Below are 21,823 nucleotides of genomic sequence, written 5' to 3'. Positions count from 1 at the left end.
GTACTTTGTTATAATCTTTATTCTCTTTGTCTCGTGTTTTGTTTATTATTTATACTGTGTATAATACATAAATTTAAATTCTAGCTTGACATCGCTCCTCATTTAAGGGGAAAAATGGTTGTGCTGCAATTGCTTAAATACTTAGTAATCATCTGTTTTAACAAATGTTTAACCTTTCAGGAGCCTTGCACTCAGGTTTACTTAAATCTTATTTGCATGCACTGGTTATGCATCAGTTAGGGTTTAGTGAGTGTTTGAGTTCTCCAGAGAAACGGAACAAACCAATAGAATGGTCTTTCTTTCCTTCTTTCCTTTCCTCTTTCTTTCTTTCTTCCTTTCCTTCCTTCCTTCCTTCCTTCCTTCCTTCCTTCCTTCCTTCCTTCCTTCCTTCCTTCCTTCTTTCTTAGAGGGAGGAGGAGAGATGGAGAGACAGAAATTAAGAGAGAGGGAGTTCCCGTCGTGGCGCAGTGGTTAACGAATCCGACTAGGAACCATGAGGTTGCGGGTTCGACCCCTGCCCTTGCTCAGTGGGTTAACGATCCGGCGTTGCCGTGAGCTGTGGTGTAGGTTGCAGACGCGGCTCAGATCCGGATCCCGCGTTGCTGTGGCTCTGGCGTAGGCCAGTGGCTACAGCTCCGATTCAACCCCTAGCCTGGGAACCTCCATATGCCTCAGGAGCGGCCCAAGAAATAGCAAAAAGACCAAAAAGAAATTAAGAGAGAGAAATAGAAGGGGAGAGACGTTGAGATTATAATAAATTGGTTCATGAAGTTAGGATTGCTGGGAAGTCCTGTGATCTGCCTGCTGTCTGTAGGTTGGAGAACCTGGAAAGCCAGCTGTGTGGTTCAGTTTGAACCTGAGACCTGGGCACCAGGTGTGCCAGTGTCCAAGGGTAGAAGAAGATAGACTTTCCACTCTTCTTCCACATTTTTGTTTTACTCAGGCCCTCAGGGAATTGGATGATGCCCACATGAGTGAGGGCAATCATCTGTCACTCAGTCTACTGAGGCAAATGCTGATCTCGGGGAGCTCCTGTCGTGGCTCAGTGGTTAACGAATCCGACTAGGAACCATGAGGTTGCGGGTTCGATCCCTGGCCTTGCTCAATGAGTTAAGGATCCGGCATTGCCATGAGCTGTGGTGTAGGTTGCAGAATGTGGCTCAGATCCCACATTGCTGTGGCTCTGGTGTAGGCTGGTGGCTACAGCTCTGATTAGACCCCTAGCCTGGGAACCTCCATATGCCGCGGGAGCAGCCCTAGAAAAGGCAAAAAGGCAAAAAAAAAAATGCTTAGCTCATCCAGAAACACTCTCAAAGACACATCCTGATAGGTTTTACCAACTGTCTAGGTACCTCTTAGCTAGTCGTATAGACACATACCATTAACTGCCATAGTGAGGGGTGTGGAAGAGGGGTTTCTCATGGGACCCAGACCCCATGGGAGCTGGAGGGAGTCTGTGGAAGACTCCGTCCCTGCCTCTGGCTGGACAGGTCAGGAAGAATAGCCGCAGGAGGAGCCAGGACACACCCTGCTCAGGTCTCTCTCCCCACCTCCCACCTTGGTGACTCGGGGTGACTTGCAGAAGATGCCCTGCCTCTGTGCTTGGAGCTGCTCATGTGCCTGGCCTAGGAGCTGGAGGGGCCCCACTGTGGTGCCAGGTGCAGCTCACCACCCTGACCCACCACACCTGTCAAATCCTGGGCAAACGCTCCTCATGGCTGGTCCTAAACCAGTACTGCCCAGGAGAGGGGATTCTGGGAAATGTAGTTCCTGCTTAGTGGTCACGACAGGGTACAAAGTCCCTAGTGCTTCTCTCTGATTCTTTCTTTTTATGGCTGCACATGGAAGTTCCCAGGTTAGGGGTTGAGTCTGAACTGTAGCTGAGGCCGCATCACAGCATCAGCAGATCTGAGCTGCATCTGTGACCTACATCACAGCTCACGGCAACTAAGGATCCTTAACCCACTGAGCGAGGCCAGGGATTGAACCCGAAACCTCATGGTTTCTAGTTGGATTCACTTCCGCTGCGCCACAAAGGGAACTCCAGAAATGCTGGATCTTTAACCCACTGAGCGAGGCCAGGGATCGACCTCGCATTCTCACAGACCTTATGTCAGGTTCTTAACGTGCTGAGCTACAGTGGGAGCTCCTCTGATGCTTATTCTACTACAGTAAATGCTGCAGAGGATGTCTTTCTTTCCATGCGGCACTTTTCCTCAATTTTGGATCATTTCTTTAGGATAGATCCTCAGAGGAGGAATTGTTGGGTCAGAGCGTCTAAGCATTGTAAAGGGTCTTTGCATGTTGCCAGTTTATACGAACGAGATTGTACCAGTATTGCCACTAAGGCAGAGTATGAAACGTCTTCTCTTACTTCACCGTGGGTGGTGCTGAGCGCTGTCTTCTTCCTCCTCTAACGTCTTGAGGTTTTCATTTGAATCGTTTATTCCTGTCCTTTAAGGTGATGTGGTTGTTGTTATTTTTTAATCAAATTGACTTGCCATCAAGAAAAGACAGGTGGAAGTTGTACGCGTTGAACCTTGAGAGAATCTCTTTAATAGATCTTGTGAGTAATAGGTAAACGACCCTGTCCTATTTTGGGGACTTGCTGATTGTCATTGCAATAAAATGAGGGCACTAATTAGTTGACATGGTATTAGCAACTGCAGGGAACGTTAGAAGCTCATTTGTTGCAGAGTTGCAGAGTTCTCTGTAGCCACACCACAGTTCCTATAGAGCATCTGGGGTAGTTTTTGATTGCAAGGAACCAATTATTTGCTTTCTCTTTTCAAAAAGTGTTTTTTTTTTTCTCCTCCTCTTGTAAGAATGCTTTTAATTGGTGACCTCTAATCCTAAAAATGTAACATCACTTTCATTTCTCTCAGTGCTTATCTTTTCTTCTATAATATCTGTCCTGTTGATTGCAGGCTCTAGCTCTTACTATGCAGGTGACTTTCCTTCCTTGTTAATTTCCACTAGAAACTGTCATGAAAACCAAGATTAAAAAAAAAAAACATGTTGTCTATGACTCTTCATAGCATAGAATGTTTTGGCTCTCTTTCTGTTGTGGTTTTTGCCAGTGTGATTTACCAAGGGACTTAAACAAGTTTAAGAATCAGATATTAGACCAAATTCCACTGACTTCTGAGTTTTAAGTCATATTTATTTGTTTATTTTTGGCTGCCCCTCGTTACATGGCATTCCTGGGCCAGGGATCAGATCTGAGCTGCAGCTGTGGCCTATGCTGCAGCTGTGGCAACACCAGATCCTTAACCCAAATGCCAGCACTCCAGAGATGCCACTGATCCTATTGCACCACAGTGGGAACTCCTTAAGTCATATTTAATATTCCCTTTAAAGAATGGAGTCCCCTTTGTGGCTCAGGGGTTAATGAACCTGACTCATATCCCTGGCCCTGCTCAGTGGGTTAAGGATCTGGCTTTGCTGTGAGCTGTGGTGTGGGTCGCAGAATTGGTTTAGATCCCATGTTGCTGTGGCTGTGGCGTAGGCCAGTGGCTGCAGCTCCTATTCAGCCCCTAGCTTGGGAACTTTCATCTGTCACAGGTATGGTTCTAAAAAAGCAAAACAAAAACAAAAACAAAAACGATGACAAGTGGCCCCTCCTTCCCCTTACAATCAAGCAGTCAACCCACTGACCCAGAGTTCCTGTCGTGGCGCGGTGGTTAACGAATCCAAGTAGGAACCATGAGGTTGTGTGTTTGTTCCCTGGCCTCGCTCAGTGGCTTAAGGATCCGGTTTTGCCGTGAGCTGTGGTGTAGGCTGCAGACATGACTTGGATCTGGCATTGCTATGGCTGTGGCGTAGGCCAGCGGCTATAGCTCCCATTAGACCCCTAGCCTGGGAACCTCCATATGCCGTGGGAGTGGCCCAAGAAATGGCAGAAAGACAAAAAAGAAAAATAAACCCCACTGACCCAGTTTTAATATAAACCAACCTTAACAATTCCATAAACACAAACCATAAAATTTGAATATGTATGTTTTCTAACTCAAGCTAAAACGAGCTGAAATGTATTGGCTGGTGATAGTGGGCTTATTAATTCCACTGAAAATGGGATGACTCTGTGGACCTTCCAGCCCACAAAGAGAGCTTCCATTTGGGGACAGGGACGTGGCTGAAGTTTCATCTCCACCCTGGCTGCTCCAAGTGGCAAAGAGTGGTCCCTGGGATCAGCATTGCACCTGCATGTTTGGGAGCTTGTTAGGATGCAGAATGTCAGGCCTCACTCAGGTGAACCAGAATCTGCATTTTCACAAGATCCCTGGTTGAGTCTGTGCTCCGTTTGGTCCGAGAAGCCCTGTGCTGGAGAATGTTGTCTGACCTGCTCTGCCCCCTTCGCGAGCTACCTTTTGCACCCACCCACTTACCTTCTGGCGGGGCTCTGTTCTGGGGACACTCACATCTATGGAGTAGCTGCTACTTTGTTGATCTGTGTACTGATTAGTGTTCCTGCGATTTGTTAAAATTCTTGAAATTCCTCGGAAATTCCAAGGGACTAATTTCTCCATTTCTCCATCAGTGGAGTCTGAATCCGCTTCCTTCCTTCCTTTATTTATTTATATACTTATTTATTTTATCTATTTCTGGGGCTGAGCACCCATGGCATGGGGGAGCTCCCTGGCCAAGGATCAAACCCTGCTACAGCAGCAACTGAGCCACTGCAGTGACAACATGGGATCCTTAACCCACTGAGCCACACGGGAACTCCTCTGCTCCTTTTTGTCTTGGCATTTTGCTGAGTTTGGGAGAGCCCACAGGGAGAATGTGGCTGGGATAAGAGTTAGGAGACTTGAGGTTGGATCTTTAAGAAAAAAAAAAAAATTATTTTTGGAGTTCCCTGGTGGTACGGGGGTTAAGGTTCTGTGTTCTCATTGCGGCAGCTTGGGTCACTGCTGTGCTGTGGTTTCAGTCCCTGGCGTGGGAACTTCCACATGCTGTGGGCATGGTCAAAAAAAAATTAAATTAAAAACATTAAAACATTTTTATTTTTAATTGTGATAAAATGCACGAATCACGAAATCCATCATTTTAACCATTTCTAAGTATACAGTTCAGTAGTGAGTACATTCATATTATGTAATCAATTTGCAGGAACTGCTTCTATCTTGCAAAGTTAAAACTATACCCATTAAACAACCATTCCCCATTCTTTGCTCCCACAGCCCCTGATGACCAGCATTTGACTTTCTAGTTCTAAGGATTTGACTATCCTAGGTCCCTCGTAGAAGTGGAGTCATACAGCGTTTGTCCTTTTGTGACTGGCTTCTTTCACTTAGCATGCCTCAAAGTTGAAGCCAGTGGCAGAGACTCCTTCCTTTTTCAGGCTGAAGTATATTCCCTTGTATGTATGTATGTTTTGTTTAATCAGTCACCTGTCCATGGACACATGGGTTGTATCCATCTTTTGACCGTTGTAAACGCTGCTGATGTGATTGAGTTTGGACTTTAAGCTACTGCAAACTGGATGTGAGACCTGAGACAAATCACTGAACTTCTGCATCTCGGTTCCCAGTACTTTAAAAATAAGAAATGCAGATGCTTTCAAGCAGTTTAAAGTTCCAATTACAGGTTACTAAATAAAAGAAAATCTACTTCTATTAAAAGAAACATGTCTTCTAAAGATTTCATGGTTTCTCCTGATGATACCTGAGTATCCTTCTTGAGCTGTCTTAATCTTTGAATGACCTTAATAGCGTAGCTGCTACAACTTACTTTTGAACAGCTTTATTGAGACATAATTCAGGTACCACATGGTTCACCATTTAAAGTGTACAAGCCAGTGGTTTTTTTTCTTTGATGGGCCAAGAAGTTCCCATTGAACCCATTTCATAACAGTGACCTGGGACACTGCAGTTACAAGGCTGGATCCTTAACCCACTGCACCCACAATACAAGCCAGATATATATATATATATATATATTTTTTTTTTTTGTCTTTTTGCCTTTTATAGGGCCGTTCCCGCAGCATATGGAGGTTTCCAGGCTAGGAGTCTAATGAGAGCTGTAGCCACCAGCCTACACCAGCGCCACAGCAACGCGGGATCCGAGCTGCGTCTGCAACCTACACCATAGCTCACGGCAATGCCGGATCCGTAACCCACTGAGCAAGGCCAGGGATTGAACCCGCAACCTCATGGTTCCTAGTCGGATTCGTTAACCACTGAGCCACGACGGGAACTCCTACAAGCCAGTGATTTTTAGTGTATTCTCAGCATTGTTCAGTGATCACCACCATCAGTTGCAGAATATTTTTATCACCCACAGAAGAAACTCTGTGCCCACCAGCATCAGTACCCATTTCCCTCCAGGCCTCCCCCTCACTCCGCCCTAGACACTAATCTACTTTCTGTCTCTATGGACTTGCCTATTCTGGATATTTCATATAAGTGGGATCATGTTCCACATTTTTGGTCTTTCGTAACTTGCTTCTATCACTCGCAAAATGTTTGCAAGGGGAGTTCCTGCTGTGGTGCAGTGGGTTAGGAATCCGACTGCAGTGGCTCAGGTTGCTGTGAAGCTGCAGGTTCCATCCCCAGCCTGGCACAGTGGGTTAAAGGATCTGGCATTGATCTAGCTACAGTGTGGGTCACAGCTGTGGCTGGGATTCAATCCCTGGCCCGGGGAAGTACCGTATACCATAGGGTGGCAAAAAAAAGTTACCAAAAAAAAAAAAAAAAAAAAGTTTGCAAGGCTCATGTATGACTTTGGGGGGGGGGGGCTTTTTTTTGGGCCGCACTTGTGGCATATGGAGGTTCCCAGGCTAGGGGTCGAAGTGGAGCTGTAGCCACTGGCCTACAACACAGCCACAGCAATGTGGGATCCGAGTTGCATCAGCGACCACAGCTCATGGCAATGCCAGATCCTTAACCCTCTGAGTGAAGCCAGGGATCGAATCTGCATCCTCATGGGTACTAGTCAGATTCATTTCCACTGAGCCACCATGGGAACTCCAATATAATTTTTTGTGTGTGTGTCTTTTTTTTTGCCTTTTCTTGGGGCCGCTCCCATGGCATATCAAGGTTCCCAGGCTAAGGGGTCTCATCACAGCTGTTGCTGCCAGCCTACGCCAGAGCCACAGCAGCTCGGGATCCGAGCCGCGTCTGCAACCTACACCACAGCTCACGGCCACGCCAGATCCTTAACCCACGGAGCAAGGCCAGGGATGGAACCTGAAACCTCATGGTTCCTAGTCAGATTTGTTAACCACTGCGCCACAATGGGAACTCCAATATAACTTTTTAAGGCGTCAGCTGATCCCATGTGAGAGGTGTTATCACAATCTGATTGCTCCTAATGTCAAAAGCCGGCTGTGAGGCTGGGGCTGAGTGGTAATAGCAGTAAATGTTAGGTGTATAACCCCTGGCTCTGAAGAGCTGTCTGTCTTCTGGGGAAGATGGGCTTTAAGTGCATTTCTACATAGATATTAAGTGCTAATTTCTGCAGTGGAGAAACTTGAAGTAGTTTGAAAGTGTATACTGGGCAGAGGGTGAGTGGAGGCTGCTCTCCCTTAATGCTCACGTCTTCTGGGTGGTCGCCACCCACAGGTCTCACACTGGGACCTCCCTCCAGTGTCTATGAAGTGACTCTCTGGGCAACGATGACGTGGTGCAAAGGGAGACTGCGTTTGTGTCCTTGAGGAGCTGACTTTGTCCCAGGGCAGACAGCTGTCCTTGCTGAGGGATGGTCCAGAGTCTGGACCCTGGGTGCTGGAGCCTGGGTGGATCTCGTAGAAGGATTCAAAGGCATTTTGAGTTCCCGTTGTGATGCATCAGAAACGAATCCAACTAGGATCCATGACGACTCCGGTTCGATCCCTGGCCTCGCTTAGTGGGTTAAGGATCTGGCATTGCCGTGAGCTATGGTGTAGGTTGCAGTTGTGGCTTGAATCCCAAGTTGCTGTGGCTGTGGTACAGGCTGGCAGCTGCAGCTCCAATTTGAGCCCTAGCCTGGAAACTTCCATATGCCGTGGGTATGGCCCTGAAAAGACAAAAAGGAAAAAAAAAAAAAGAGGCATTTTGAGCGAGCACTGATGATGCTGGATTGGGATTTTGACAGATGAGTAAAATATCTTAGGAAGCTGCCATGCACCTGGGGGGACTAAGCAGAGGTCACGGGGAAAAGTGTAAAGGTATTCAGAGTGTTCATTGGGGGTCGGGGCATCAAGGAGCCTGTTGTGGCCACGATCTGGGGACCAGCTACAGGGAAGGAAGGTTGCTTCTAGGTTGTGAAGTATCCTAAAGCAAAGGTTAGAAGCTTTACCCTACATGCCTCAGATTTTCAGCCTCTAATTCCGAGGACCCTCACCTGCATTCGGGGCAGTCACTGCTTTCCTGTCCTATGACTCACCATGAGTGGGCGTGCAGGTGGTATGTGGCCTCGAGGCTTTTCTAGAGGGCACCAGAATCATTTGGAGGGAGCTGTCTCCTTTAAGTGTCAGTGCTGAAGGCATCAGAACTTTTAAAAGCATGAAATGAGGAGGCTGTTCTTTCAGAGTCCCTGGGCCGTAGAAACTTAAGAAGTTGGTAGACAGCCAGGAAGGAGCTGAATACTGCCAGCACCTTCAGGGTATGAAGTTTGTCTGGGCCCAAACTAATTATTATTATTTTGGTCCTTTTTAGGGCTGTACCTGAGGCATATGGAAGTTCTCAGGCTAGGGGTTGAATCAGAGCCGCAGACTCCAGCCTACACCACAGTCACAGCAACTTGGGATCTGAATTGTATCTGCAACCTACACCATAGTTCATGGCAACGCTGGATCCTGAACCCACTTTGCAAGTACTGATGAGGTTTATCTGTTCACAAAGGGTCAAGAGATTGGGCAAGGTAGCATTTAGGTCGAGGTGCGTGCTTTCTTTGAATACATGTTTAAAGTGGCCCATCAATATACAAGATATGTCGGGAGTTCCCTTCGTGGCTCGGGGGTTAAGGAACCCGACTAGGATCCATGAGCTTGAGGGTTTGATCCCTGGCCTTGAGCAGTGGGTTAAGGATCTGGTGTTGCCGTGAGCTGTGGGGTAGGTCACAGACATGGCTTGAGTCCCGTGTTGCTGTGGCTGTGGCTGTGGTGTAGGCCGGCAGCAACAGCTCCGAGTAGACTCCCTAGCCTGGGAACTTCCATATGCTTTAGGTGTGGCCCCAAAAAGTAAAAAACAAAACAAAACAAAAAACCCAAAAAAGTGTATATATATATAGACATACACACACAAGATATGTCACCACCTGGTTTTTATCATTCTGTTATTTAATGATGATGCATTGCTTGCTTATTGGTACCAGTGAGTCTTTTCATGGTTTTGCATTGCTTCCAACCAGTCAATTTCTCAGAGTTCCCTTGTGATCTAGTGGTTAAGGATCTGACATTGTCCCTGGAAGGCTTGGGTGGGTGTGGGTTTGATTCCTGGCTGGGGACCTTTCACATGCCGTGGGCATGGCCAAAAAAATTCTCATGCATTTATGGATTGGTTAAGAGCATGAACAGTCATGACCCTGAGACTAATTCCCCATTATCGAGGGCCATCCAGGTAGGGGATGCATTCATGAGTGATCTCACTTAATCCTCATTGTCTAGAAGGAGGGCGGAGGAGGCTAGAGGCGTGCAGTGATTTGCTTGAGGCCTCAGATGTGGTCAGGGCTGAGCTGGTTCCAGGGCGGGAGCTCCTGGCTGGATCTGCTGTGCTGAGCTGTCTCTGGGGGTGACTTGGGGCGGGGGCAGAGCGCAGTTTGTTTGCACCTTCTGCAGTGACTTCGTGGAGGGGCTGCAAGGCCTGGGACATGGCTGGGCTTCAAAGCCACCCGAGTGTGTAACCTTGGCTTCCCTTTCTTTTGTTCCACTGCAGGAAAAGAAGGGCCTGTTTTAAGAGGCCTCACCAAACAGCTGGCTGCAAAGGGCTGCTCTTTGAGACCAGGTTGTCTGCAGAGTCCCGAGCTGTCGGGGTTGGCCGGCTGCCTTTCTTCTCTGGCAGTGTGTATGTGTTCTCCGTGTTTCCAGGGTGAAGCGCCCACGAGCAGGTCAGTGTCGGTTTTCTTTTCATTTGGGTGACCTCTCTAAGTCCCTGTGTTTAAAGCTGGACTGAGTTCATTGCTTTCCTTGCTGTGAAGAGCTGCCATGGAGATGCCCCGAAGGGCTGCAGGCCTCACCTTTCATCCACATGCCCTCCCGCACCAGGGCTGCTGCTGGGCTCCTGCCTGGAGCTGCTGGGGTCAGTGGGTGGGACACCCCTGGGTGTTCTTAAATCCACCGGTAGCTGGTGCCTAAACTCCAACTCAGGATGGCGGCTGTGTGGTCCACGTCTGGATGCTGCAGAGCCTTTTCCAGAATCGGCCGCCCCTGCTCTTGTCTTGACCTCCCCACCATCTGTCTTCAAATAGTAGCCCGAGGGCACCTTTTAGGTCAGACAGTGTTGCTGTGCTCAAAACCTTCCTGTGCTTTTTTTCCTAAGTGTTTGGTGAAAAATATTTCTTTCTTTCTTTTTTCCTAGCTAACAACATAGTTTTTTTTTTATCTTTATTTTTATTTTTTTAAATTACTCAATGAATTTATTACATTTATAGTTGTACAATGATCAACACAATCCAATTTTATAGGATTTCCATCCCACAACCCTAACACATCCCCCCACCCCCGAACTGTCTCCTTTGGAAACCATACGTTTTTCAAAGTCTGTGAGTCAGTGTCTGTTCTGCAAAGAAGTTCATTCTGTCCTTTTTCCAGATTCCACATGTCAGTGAGAGCATTTGATGTTGGTGTCCCACCGTTTGGCTGACTTCACTTAGCATGATAATTTCTAGGTCCATCCATGCTGCTGCAAATGCCATTATTTTGTTCCTTTTAATGGCCGAGTAATATTCCATTGTGTGTATGTACCACATCTTCTTGATCCACTCCTCTGTTGATGGACATTTAGGTTGTTTCCATGTCTTGGCTATTGCATAGAGTGCTGCAATGAACATTGGAGTACATGTGTCTTTGTGAGTCATGGTTTTCTCTGGATAGATGCCCAGGAATGGGATTGCTGGATCAAATGGTAGTTCTATTTTCAGTTTTCTGAGGCATCTCCATACTGTTTTCCCCAGTGGTTGCCCCAATTTACATTCCCACCAACAGTGTACTAGGGTCCCTTTTCTCCCTAAGTCCTCTCCAGCACTTATTGTTTGTAGACATTTTGATGATGGCCATTCTGGCTGGTGTCAGGTGGTACCTCAGAGTGGTTTTGATTTGCATTTCTCTAATAATGAGTGATGTTGAACATCTTTTCATGTGTTTTTTGGCCACCTGTATATCTTCTTTGGAGAATTGTCTGTTTAGATCTTCTGCCCATTTTTTGATGGGGAACAATATTTCTTTAATGGAGTTATGATTCAGAAATTTCCACGTGATTAATATCACATTTAAATGTAACTATAAGTAGCTTGATGAAATGATATATAGCATGAAGAGGCAGAAGACTTATATTCTAAAGGTTTGAATCCCTCGATTTGAGGTCTAGAGCTGCCATTTAGAAGGAGAGCTTGTGAATTTAAAGGTGTCATTTGGCATCTCGGAGTTTTCTTATCTGTTAAAATTGGCAGTTGTGATATAATTCTGATTTCTTCAAAACAGTGTTGGTATAAGGATCAAATGAGCTGATAGGTTTTTTTTTTTTTTTCATTCTCTTTATCGTATTATCTTCCGTCAAAAAGTTTTATAGGTGGCTCAGCGTTAACAAACCCAACTAGGATCCATGAGGATGTGGGTTTGATTTCTGGCCTCACTCAGCGGGTTAAGGATCCCGCATTGCTGTGAGCTATGATGTAGGTTGCAGACGCAGCTTGGATCCTGTGTTGCTGTGGCAGCTGTAGCTCCGATTCAACCCTAGCCTGGGAACCTCCATATGCCTCAAGTGCGGCCCTAAAAAAAGAAAAAAGAAAAAACAAACAAAAGTTTTATGAATTGTAAAGTGCTATACAAAATCAGAAATATAGTAAAGAAATATTTATTGAAAAATTAAAGAAAAACAAAACCCAAACCTTCCTGTGCTTTTCAGCACCCCTAGCATCAAAAGCAAAGGGTTCACAGTAGTTTTGGGGTCCATCAGGAGCCACCTATCCCCTCTTCTGCTCTCCCCTTATTCCACTACAGCTATGGCTCAGACGTGCCAGGCGAGTTCCTGCCTCAAAGCCCTCGTCCTGGACATCCTCTATGCCTGGAACCTCTTCCCCTGATGACCACGGGGGGTGCCCTCCACCCCTTCAGGGGTGGGTTCTGTCTTTTTCAGCAAGACTGTCATCCCAGGTCAGCCTGTTGAAAACCACAGTGCATGTGCCCTCCGCATCCTTGCCTCTGTAGGTAGAACGTGGCTGAGACCCCCTGCAGCACCCGAGGGACTGTGGCTATGACCAATCCGAGGAGGTTCTGGAATGGATGTCCCTGTTCTCTGCCTCCTTGGTGGCAGGAGGACACCTTGCATATTACAGCAGAATCCCAATTAGAGACCCTGAGTTTCGTTCCTATGACTTGTGGCAACTCAGCTCCAGATCAGGGGCTTTGCTGGGGTCATTTTAAATGTTAATTTGATTCACTTCCCAGGCCACTACCAGCTGTCCCCAAATAGCTCTCCAAGATCCAGTAGCATCAGAAGATCCATGAAGTTCCAGCCCGGAGACCCTCTCCGGCTATCAAGTCAGCTTGTAGAATTTAACTAATTAGTGATGGATGGTGATGAGACGTGGACCACATAAGTCACTAAGTTTAGCCTCACTTTATGGGAAATATCTATTCTTTCCAAACTAACAGAAGGTTAATTCTCCTTGGTTCAGGAAGCCAGGTTTCCGATAGAATGAGAACATCTCTTTATGGATCCTGGGGGCAGGCTGCTGGCCACGAATGTCCTTCCTGTGCTCCACGCAGCTCTTTGCAGCGGGTCTGATCACGTTCAAGGTGGAGCGGAGGGTGCGTGTAGACGCCCTATGCTCCCCCAGTGTTTGAAGTGCATTCCCTCATTTCCGACTTTGGTCTGTGTCCATTGATTGCTGATTGTGTAGGAAGCGTTGGTGCCGGGGTCCCTGGGAATGGCAAGGAGTTTGGAATTCTCTGGAGAAGATAAACACGATGACCCGTCCTTCTAACACAAGCCTTGGTCTGTGGCAGAGTGTGAGCAAAGCGGGGCAAAAGCCCTGAGCAGGCCACCCATTTTGTCCAGGGACCGAAGATCCTTTGTGGGATGCACAGCCCTTGAGGCGGATGCTGCAGGGTGAGGAGAAGATGAGCCAGCATGGCAGGGAATCGGGAGGGGAAGGTGGGCAGGGCTAGGGGAGCAGCACCAGGGCTGAGGTGCAGTGTGAAGCTGCGGGGCCTGATGGAAGGGGAGGACTTGTCCTTGGGGTTGGGAGGTAGGGTGTGTGAGGGATTATGCAGAAGGGAAAAGGGAAGTTTGGGGAGGGTCGTCATGTTGCAGAGGCCTTTTTTAAAGGCACTGCTTAGGAGGGTGAATTGTACTAGCAGGAAATAAAAAAACCCACAGAGAGTCTTTTAGGAAGGGAGGGTGACACCTGCCATCTGTCTTTTCGAGAAATCCCTCAGGGAGCATAGGGAGGGCTGATGGAAGTCTTGATGGCATAGAGGCCTGTTGGGAGCCAGGTGACCTGGGTGGTGGCTGAGAGCCAGATGCAGAAGAGATGGGTGAAAGAGACAATGTGAAGAGAGCATCCTGTGCGATCGTGGCCAAACACAGAGGCCAGTGTTCTCTCCAAATCAGTCAAGACCAAATTCCCTTCCCTAGTGAGTAGAATGCAGTCCTTGCAAGGGACGCAATGTGACAGAAAGGGAGAAGATGCTGACAAGGTTACATCCAGAAGAGGCAGTGGCGATCCCACCTTCATGTGATGGAGAAGAGGAAAGTCTTGATTCCCAGAAAACCCACCCGGAAGCAGGCAAGGTGGTGTGTTTTAGCTGAGTTGGTTTCCAGCATCGGTAATGGATCACCCGCGTCCCTGATTCCTGGATTAGAAACAGGAGGGAGAGAAGGGGCACGCACCTCTAGTTTTTACACTTGGGTGGGTGGACTCTGAGAATCTCTCCAATGGCTGTGATGGCAGAAAGTTATTTGTTAATGAACACAACAACTTGCTTAATAGTGACTTAGTTTTTTTTTTTTTTTTATGGCCACACCTGCAGCATATGGGAGTTCCCGGGCCAGGGCTGGAATTGGAGCTGCAGCTGCAACCTGCGCCATGGCTTATGGCAATGCTGGATCCTCAACCCTCTAAGTGAGGACAGGGCTCGAACCTGCAACCTCATAGAGACAACCTCACGTCCTTAACCCGCTGAGCCACAACGGGAACTCCTGGTGACTTAGTTTTCATCGCTGGGAGGAACGCATGCTTCAGTGAGAGCCATGAATGTTTTTACTGATGTCGTTCATAAAATAATCAGTACTGTAATATTACTATTAATTCTAGTTCACTTGCTCAAAACTCCCAGCCTTGTGTTAAGCCCATGATAAAAGTGTCTTCGATGGAGTGGGATTCTCTCTTCGATGGAATGGGGGTCTTCCTTTAAAACACCCTCTAAAACTGAGGTTCTCCAATGTGTGTCGTGTCAATTTCACGGGAGTTTTAGTTTTTCAGGTGGAAAAGGTCGCTCATTTTTGTAAGAGTCACAGAGAACATGCTGTGTTCCTTTTTCATATGTGTACCTTTTCTCCTGGCTTCCTGCCTTCATGGACCCATCTGACCAGCTCTCCCTGTAGGGCTTCCTCGGGGCCCCTTGCCGGAAGGTTCCTTGGAGAAGTTGGCTCTTTCAAGTCTGGGTGCGCTTTCCCCTCCTCTTGTGTGTGTGGGGGTGTGTGTGTCCGCCTGCGCGTTCCGGGACTCTGTTAGCTTGGGTTGATAGATGGGTTTGGACGTGACCTTTCCCAGTTCCTCTTCCCTGGATTTTTGCCTGCTGAGGAAGTGATCTTCAGATCCCATCCATCTGCACCGGTGGCAACAGAAGAGAGAATTTCTTGTTTCTGTGGTCCAGGTCCAACTGCGCAGACACCTGTCCTTCAGAGGCTCCCATTGTTCTGGTTGGTATCCCTTCCTGCTGCGGAGACTTTTTATATCCTAGTTCTGGAAGTCATCAAGTTGGACGTGAGACAGGGAGGAGGCGGTGGAGGGGCCTCGGCTGACCTGGGAGGCTTTTATTGATTGCGCTCTGGACACATCCGAAGAGCTGTCTTCCCCCCCGAACGCCTCCATCTCTCCCTAATTGGTCCTGTTAGGAAGCGTTTCCCGTTTGTAGCTGATTCATTCCGAGAGCTTTTCATGTCCTGTGGGAGGCGTCCCTGCGAGACTGGAGAAGAAAAAGGGCAGCTCCTCTTTCAAGTCTGATGAAAACCATCTGAGCCCAACATGGGTCCATATGGGGCAGATTTATGCTTTGCTTATGGACACCCAACTGCTCCCCTGGCCGTTAAGGAAATCCATATGAGGGAAGCAGCCCGTGCGTTGGGATTCTTGAATTGTGTGTCCTGAACTGACAAAGCAAATGAATCCTGACCCTTTTTGAGCCCTGTCGAAATTTTTCTCCTCTGCCATTCTGGAATATTCTCTCTTATGCGTTCCGAGGGGCCAGCTCCCTGGGCTCCTGGGAGCTTTGCTCTGGAGAGGTGGCTGATGGGGGATGAAGTGCAGAGGTGAGGAGCCAAATCGTTACTCTTCTTTGAGGCCCCTGCCATCTGCGCAGTGTCCTGTTTGCAGTCGCCTTGAACTTGGAAGAACGCTCCCTGAGCACCGCTCCCATCCATCTACCAGGGTTGCTCTGCAGAGTTCCAGATGTTGACCTGGGGGCAGGTGATGTAACCCCAGCTGGTGTTGCTGGGGGGCCGGCCCAGTCACGCTCATGACGTTGGGATTCAGTCCCCTTCTCATGTAGAGGCAGGAACCCTCTGGGAGGGAGGTGGTGCCTGGTTTGTCTGTTTGCACGTTCTTTGCCTGCGCCTTCCCTGAAACTGCGGTCTGGACCTGCTGTCGAGTATAAGCACATGCGGTGAGGGGACCGGCCAGCTCTAGACAGTACATTTCATCTGAGTATTTTGAAGAGGCAGATGAGAATCTGTTTTATAATCCCCCCTTTTCAGGGGGTCCAAAGACGGGGGCGTGATGGGAGGGAGAATGATGTAGTCTACAGTGAGATGTGCAAACGCGTGACACAGGTCAGTGTATGAGAGGAGATCGTCCCATCCAGACACAGGAGTATCTGAGGAATAAATAGCGTGATATTGATTAGCATCTTGTTTCCTTTTTATTTATTTGCTTTTTTTCAGGGCCGCCCCTGCAGCATATGGAAGTTCCCAGGCTAGGGGTCGAAGCGGAGCCACAGCTGCCAGCCTACGCCACAGCCACAGCCACAGCCACACGGGATCCGAGCCTCTTCTGCGACCTACACCATAGCTCACGGCAACGATGAATCCTTAACCCACTGAGCGAGGCCAGGGATCGAACCTGCATCCTCCTGGATGCTAGTTGGGCTCGTTTCTGCTGAGCCATGATGGGAACATCAACATCTTGTTTCCTGTAAAGAGCAGATGAGACTCGCTTTCGAAGCTGCCCCATTCTGCATTTCATACATACGTGCACTTGATGCCCAGGAATTGGCAAACCACAGGCTGCAGCCCGAATCGGCCCCGTCAACCTGTTTTTGTAAATGAAGTTCATTGGAACATGGCCACACCCATTCATTTATTTCAGCGGCTGCTTTTGTGATCTAGAGGGCAGAGTTGAGGGAACCAAGGGGTCCCCAAACTTGAACTATTTTTATTTCCTCCCTGTCTTTTTACAGCAGGTTTGCTGATCTTTCCATTTATTTAGACAGAGAAATTTAGGGAGTCCTCCTTTATTTAAAATTTCTAGGAGTTCCCATTGTGGCTTAGTTGGTTAAGAACCTAACATCGTGGAGTTCCCGTTGTGGCGCAGTGGTTAACGAATCCAACTAGGAACCATGAAGTTGTGGGTTTGATCCCTGCCCTTGCTCAGTGGGTTAAGGATCTGGTGTTGCTGTGAGCTGTGGTGTAGGTTGCAGACGTGGCTCGGATCCCGAGTTGCTGTGATTGTGGTGTAGGCCGGCGGCTACAGCTCCGATTGGACCCCTAGCCTGGGAACCTCCATATGCTGCGGGAGTGGCCCAAGAAATAGCAAAAAAAGACAAAAAAAAAAAAGAACCTAACATCGTGAGTGAGGGTGTGGGTTCAATCCCTGGCTTTTCTTAGTGGGTTAAGAGTCTGGTATTGCAGCTCCGATTCAACCCCTAGCCCGGGAACTTCCATATGCCACAGGTGTGTGGCCATAAAAATTAAAAAGAAAAAAAACCCCAAAACTCTAGATTTTTTCATATTTGCTGCTTTTTATTATTATTTTAAATTCTCCCCATAGCTCCTCCTTCTTCCTCTCTTCTTAGCTCTTGGGTTATTTCAGGAGTTTCGTTTTTGGTGGGATGGATGCTGTTTTCCTCCTTTTTTGGAATTTGGAACTATGGGTTGGGGGGAGCTTTTCCGACTGGGAGTCACCCCTGACAATGCAGGGGTAGAGAGAGGTGTGAAATAGTCCCTAGACTGCAGGACAGCCCCACCCCGCGTGTCCAGAACACCCTCATTTTGAGAGCTCCTTACCTGGTTTTTGTCATTGTCCATGATTTAGAGTATTTCGAGGGATCTTTGTGACATCTCCTTGTCATGGTCCTTGTGTCGTACACCCCAGCCGCTTTCATGCTTCTGTGTAAGTGACTATCCGAAACTGGAGACCAGCGGGTAACTTTTTTTTTTGTCTTTTGTCTTTTTTGTTGTTGTTGTTGTTGTTGTTGTTGCTATTTCTTGGGCCGCTCCCGCGGCATATGGAGGTTCCCAGGCTAGGGGTCGAATCGGAGCTGTAGCCACCGGCCTACGCCAGAGCCACAGCAATGCAGGATCCGAGCCGAGTCTGCAACGTACACCACAGCTCACGGCAACGCCGGATCGTTAACCCACTGAGCAAGGGCAGGGACCGAACCCGCAACCTCATGGTTCCTAGTCGGATTCGTTAACCACTGCGCCACGACGGGAACTCCGGGTAACTTTTTTTTTTAAATGATTTTTATATTTTTCCATTACAGCTGGTTTACAGTGTTCTGTCCATTTTCTACTGTACAGCCAAGTGACCCCGTCACACGTACATATATATATATATTCTTTTTCTTGCATTATCCTCCATCATGAGTGATTAGATATAGTTCCCAGAGCTATACAGCACGATCTCATTGCTTATCCATTCCAAAGGCAATAGTTTGCATCTATTAACCCCAGACTCCCAGTCCATCCCACTCCCCCCCCCCCACCCCCGCCGGTAACTTATCTGCCTGCCAGTTACATGGGGCATTTGCTTTGACTGCTGTCTCTGTTTTTCTGTCTCTCTCTCTCTTTTTTCTTTTTAGGGCCACACCCATGGCATATGGAAGTTCCCAGGCTAGGGGTCAAATCAGAGCCACGGCTGCTGGCCTATGCCATAGCCATGGCAACATGGGATCCGAGCCGCACCTGGGACCTAAACCACAGCTCCATGGCCACGCCGGATCCTTACCTGACTGAGCGAGGCCAGGGATCGAACCCACATTCTCCTGCATACCAGTTGGGTTCTTAACCTGCTGAGCTAAGACTGGAAATCCTCTCTCTGTCTCTCCTACCAACACCCATTCATGCCTCCACCCCCAGTGCTGACTTCCATGGACCCTAAAGATGCTGCTTCAGCCAGTTCCCAGGACAGGCTCTTCCTCCCATTTCTCTGACCTGTGTAGTGGTGGAGAAAACTTGGCTCTCCTTTTCTCTCTCAGAGGAATCCCCAGCCTTTGTAAATTCTGGTTAAAAAAAAAAAAATTCTTAACTCTTAACACCCCACCCCTACCCCCACCCCAGCTGGCCCTTTTTGCTTCTGGGACCACCAGGCTTATAGCTTTCAGCCCAGGGAAGCTAGATGGGTGCCCCCACTGAAGAGGGAGGCCTGGGGGGCTCTGGATGTTTCCTACAGCTCATAGGCAGCATCAGGGCTCGGGAGAGATGGGATGGAGAGAAGGGCAGGGGTGTACTTGAAGGAGGGAGGGGGCGGCCGTGTCTCAGGGCATCAGGACTCAGGGTATAGTGTGATACTGGCCCATGGATGGAGCTCAGAGGGGAGGACCCATGTGCTCAGTGTTCAGGTAGCATCAGGTTAGTGCAGGGTGTCAGGGGACCATGAACCTTCCGTCATCCTTGAGAGATGTGAGACCAAAGCTGCAGCAGAGGTGGGTGGCCCGTGAGAGACTCCCCACTTTTGAGACTTCCAAGGACACCTAAGAAAGGAGAAAGTCTGAGCTTCTGCCATTTGCAAGGAGGGTGATGGACATGGGTGGGTGGGGGAGGAATATGTGTTTGAGACATCCTTAGAACCTCCATCCTGGTGGCACCCAGGGGACATTTACCTGACACCCACGATGGGCTTTCCGTGGCCTGTAGCAGTGGTGCTCAAACTGTAGCATGCATCAGAATCACGGGTTAAGTTTTAAACTTTAAAATGCTAAAAGTTAAAGGTTTTTTGTTTTGTTTTGTTTTTTTGTTTTTGTCTTTTAGGGCCACACCCCTGGCATATGGAGGTTCCCAGGCTGGGGGTCGAATTGGAGCTACAGCACTAGCCTACACCACAGCCACAGCCACTTGGAATCCGAGCCACGTCTGTGACCTACACCGCAGCTCATGGCAACACTGGATCCATTTTTTTTTGCTTTTTAGGGCTACACCCACGGCATATGGAGGTTTCCAGGCTGGGGTAGAATCGGAGCTGTAGCTGCCGGCCTACACCACAGCTCACGGCAACGCTGGATCCTTAACTCATTGAGCAAGGCCAGGGATCGAACCTGCGTCCTCATGGATGCTAGTCAGATTCGTTTCCACTGAGCCAAGATGGGAACTCCAAAAAAGTTGAAGTTTAAGTCTTAAACTTTGTTTAAGATCATTCCCCCACTAGGGTTTCTGATTTAGTAGGTCTCCAGTGGGGCCTAGGAATTTTCATCAGGTGATGCTGCAGCTGCTGTGCTGGGGACTATGCACGGAGAACCACTGCCCCAAGTGTAAAAGAGATAAACAGTAAAACCTGTTAGTGTCCACAAAATATGATTATGAAATGGAAACTGACGCTGATTCTATCTTTTTTTATTATTATTATTTTTATGGCGGCACCCACGGCATATGGAAGTTTCTGGGCTTGTGATGGAATCTGATACGCTGTAGATGTGGCAATGCCAGAATCTTTCTAATCTACTGCGAGGAGCTGGGATCAAACCCGCGCCTCCACGTCGACCCAAACCACGTAGTTGGATTCTTAACCCACTGTGTCACAGCGCAGACTCCCCGACTGTATCTTAAGAAGAGTAATTTGGAGTTCCTGTCGTGGCGCAGTGGTTAACGAATCCGACTAGGAACCATGAGGCTGCGGGTTCGGTCCCTGCCCTTGCTCAGTGGGTTAAGGATCCGGCGTTGCCATGAGCTGTGGTGTAGATTGCAGACGCGGTTTGGATCCCGCGTGGCTGTGGCTCTGGCGTAGGCCGGTGGCTATAGCTCCGATTCGACCCCTAACCTCCATATGCCGCGGGAGCGGCCCAAGAAATAGCAAAAAAAGACAAAAAAAAAAGGAGAGTAATTTGGTCCCCTTCAGCTCGATCACTGTGTCAGAATTTCTAAGTTCTCGTAAGGGTTAAGCTGGTTTGGCCAAAATGCGATTGAGCAAGAACTGCATAGTAGAGACTTTCATTAAAATCTAATTCCTCTGCATTTGGGGGATTGATTCACTGCAAACAGGAAGAGTGTTTCAAAACTGAGTTTTGGCTCTTTGTAATTTTGAATCTTTTTAGCTGATTCAGTAAAGAGAGTCTCTCATGTGAACTTTTATTTATAAAAGAAGATAATTCAAGGGTCTGAGTGGCTCCCTTCTTTCACTACCTGTGTTTGTCGTCTCAGTATCAGGATCACCATTCGATGTCAGTGGGCTTGAATTTTCCATTGACAAACTCTCACTTCTTCTCATTTTATTTTTAATTTATTTTTATTTTTAAAATCGTATTTATTTATTTATTTATGTATTTTTTGGCTACACTTACGGCATGTGGAAGATCCCGGGCCAGGGACTGAACCTGTGGCACGGCAGTGACCTGAGCCACAGCAGTGACAATGCTGGATCCTTAACCCACTGTGCCATAAGAGAACTCCTCTTTTTATTTTTGACTATAATGAATATTTGATATATTATTTGTATACAAATATAAAAATAACTACAATATACACAAAATGCTAAACAGTCAGACACAAATTAAACAATATATTTACATGCTTTAAAAATATCCTGGGGTGTTCCCATCATGGCTCAGTGGTTAACGAATCTGACTGGAAACCATGAGGTTGCGGGTTTCATCCCTGTCCTCACTCAGTGGGTTAAGGATCCGGTGTTGCTGTGGCTGTGTGTGGCATAGGCCGGCGGCAACAGCTCTGATTAGATCCCTAGCCTGGGAACCTCCATATTCCGAGGGTGTGGCCCTAGAAAAAGACAAAAAAGACAAAATATATATATATGTATATATATACATATCCTGGGAGTTCCCATGGTGGCTCGGTGGAAACGAATCTAAATAGTATCCATGAGGATGCAGGTTCGATCCCTAGCCTCACTCAGTGGGTTAAGGATCCAGTGTTGCCATGAGCCGTAGTGTAGGTCGCAGACGCAGCTCAGATTTCACCTTGCTGTGGGTGAGGCTGGCAGCTGCAGCTCTGATTTGACCCCTAGCCTGGGTATC

Source organism: Phacochoerus africanus, chromosome 1 (genome assembly GCF_016906955.1).
Source record: "Phacochoerus africanus isolate WHEZ1 chromosome 1, ROS_Pafr_v1, whole genome shotgun sequence".
Taxonomy (NCBI): Eukaryota; Metazoa; Chordata; class Mammalia; order Artiodactyla; family Suidae; genus Phacochoerus; species Phacochoerus africanus.
This window is presented reverse-complemented; position numbering follows the sequence as displayed.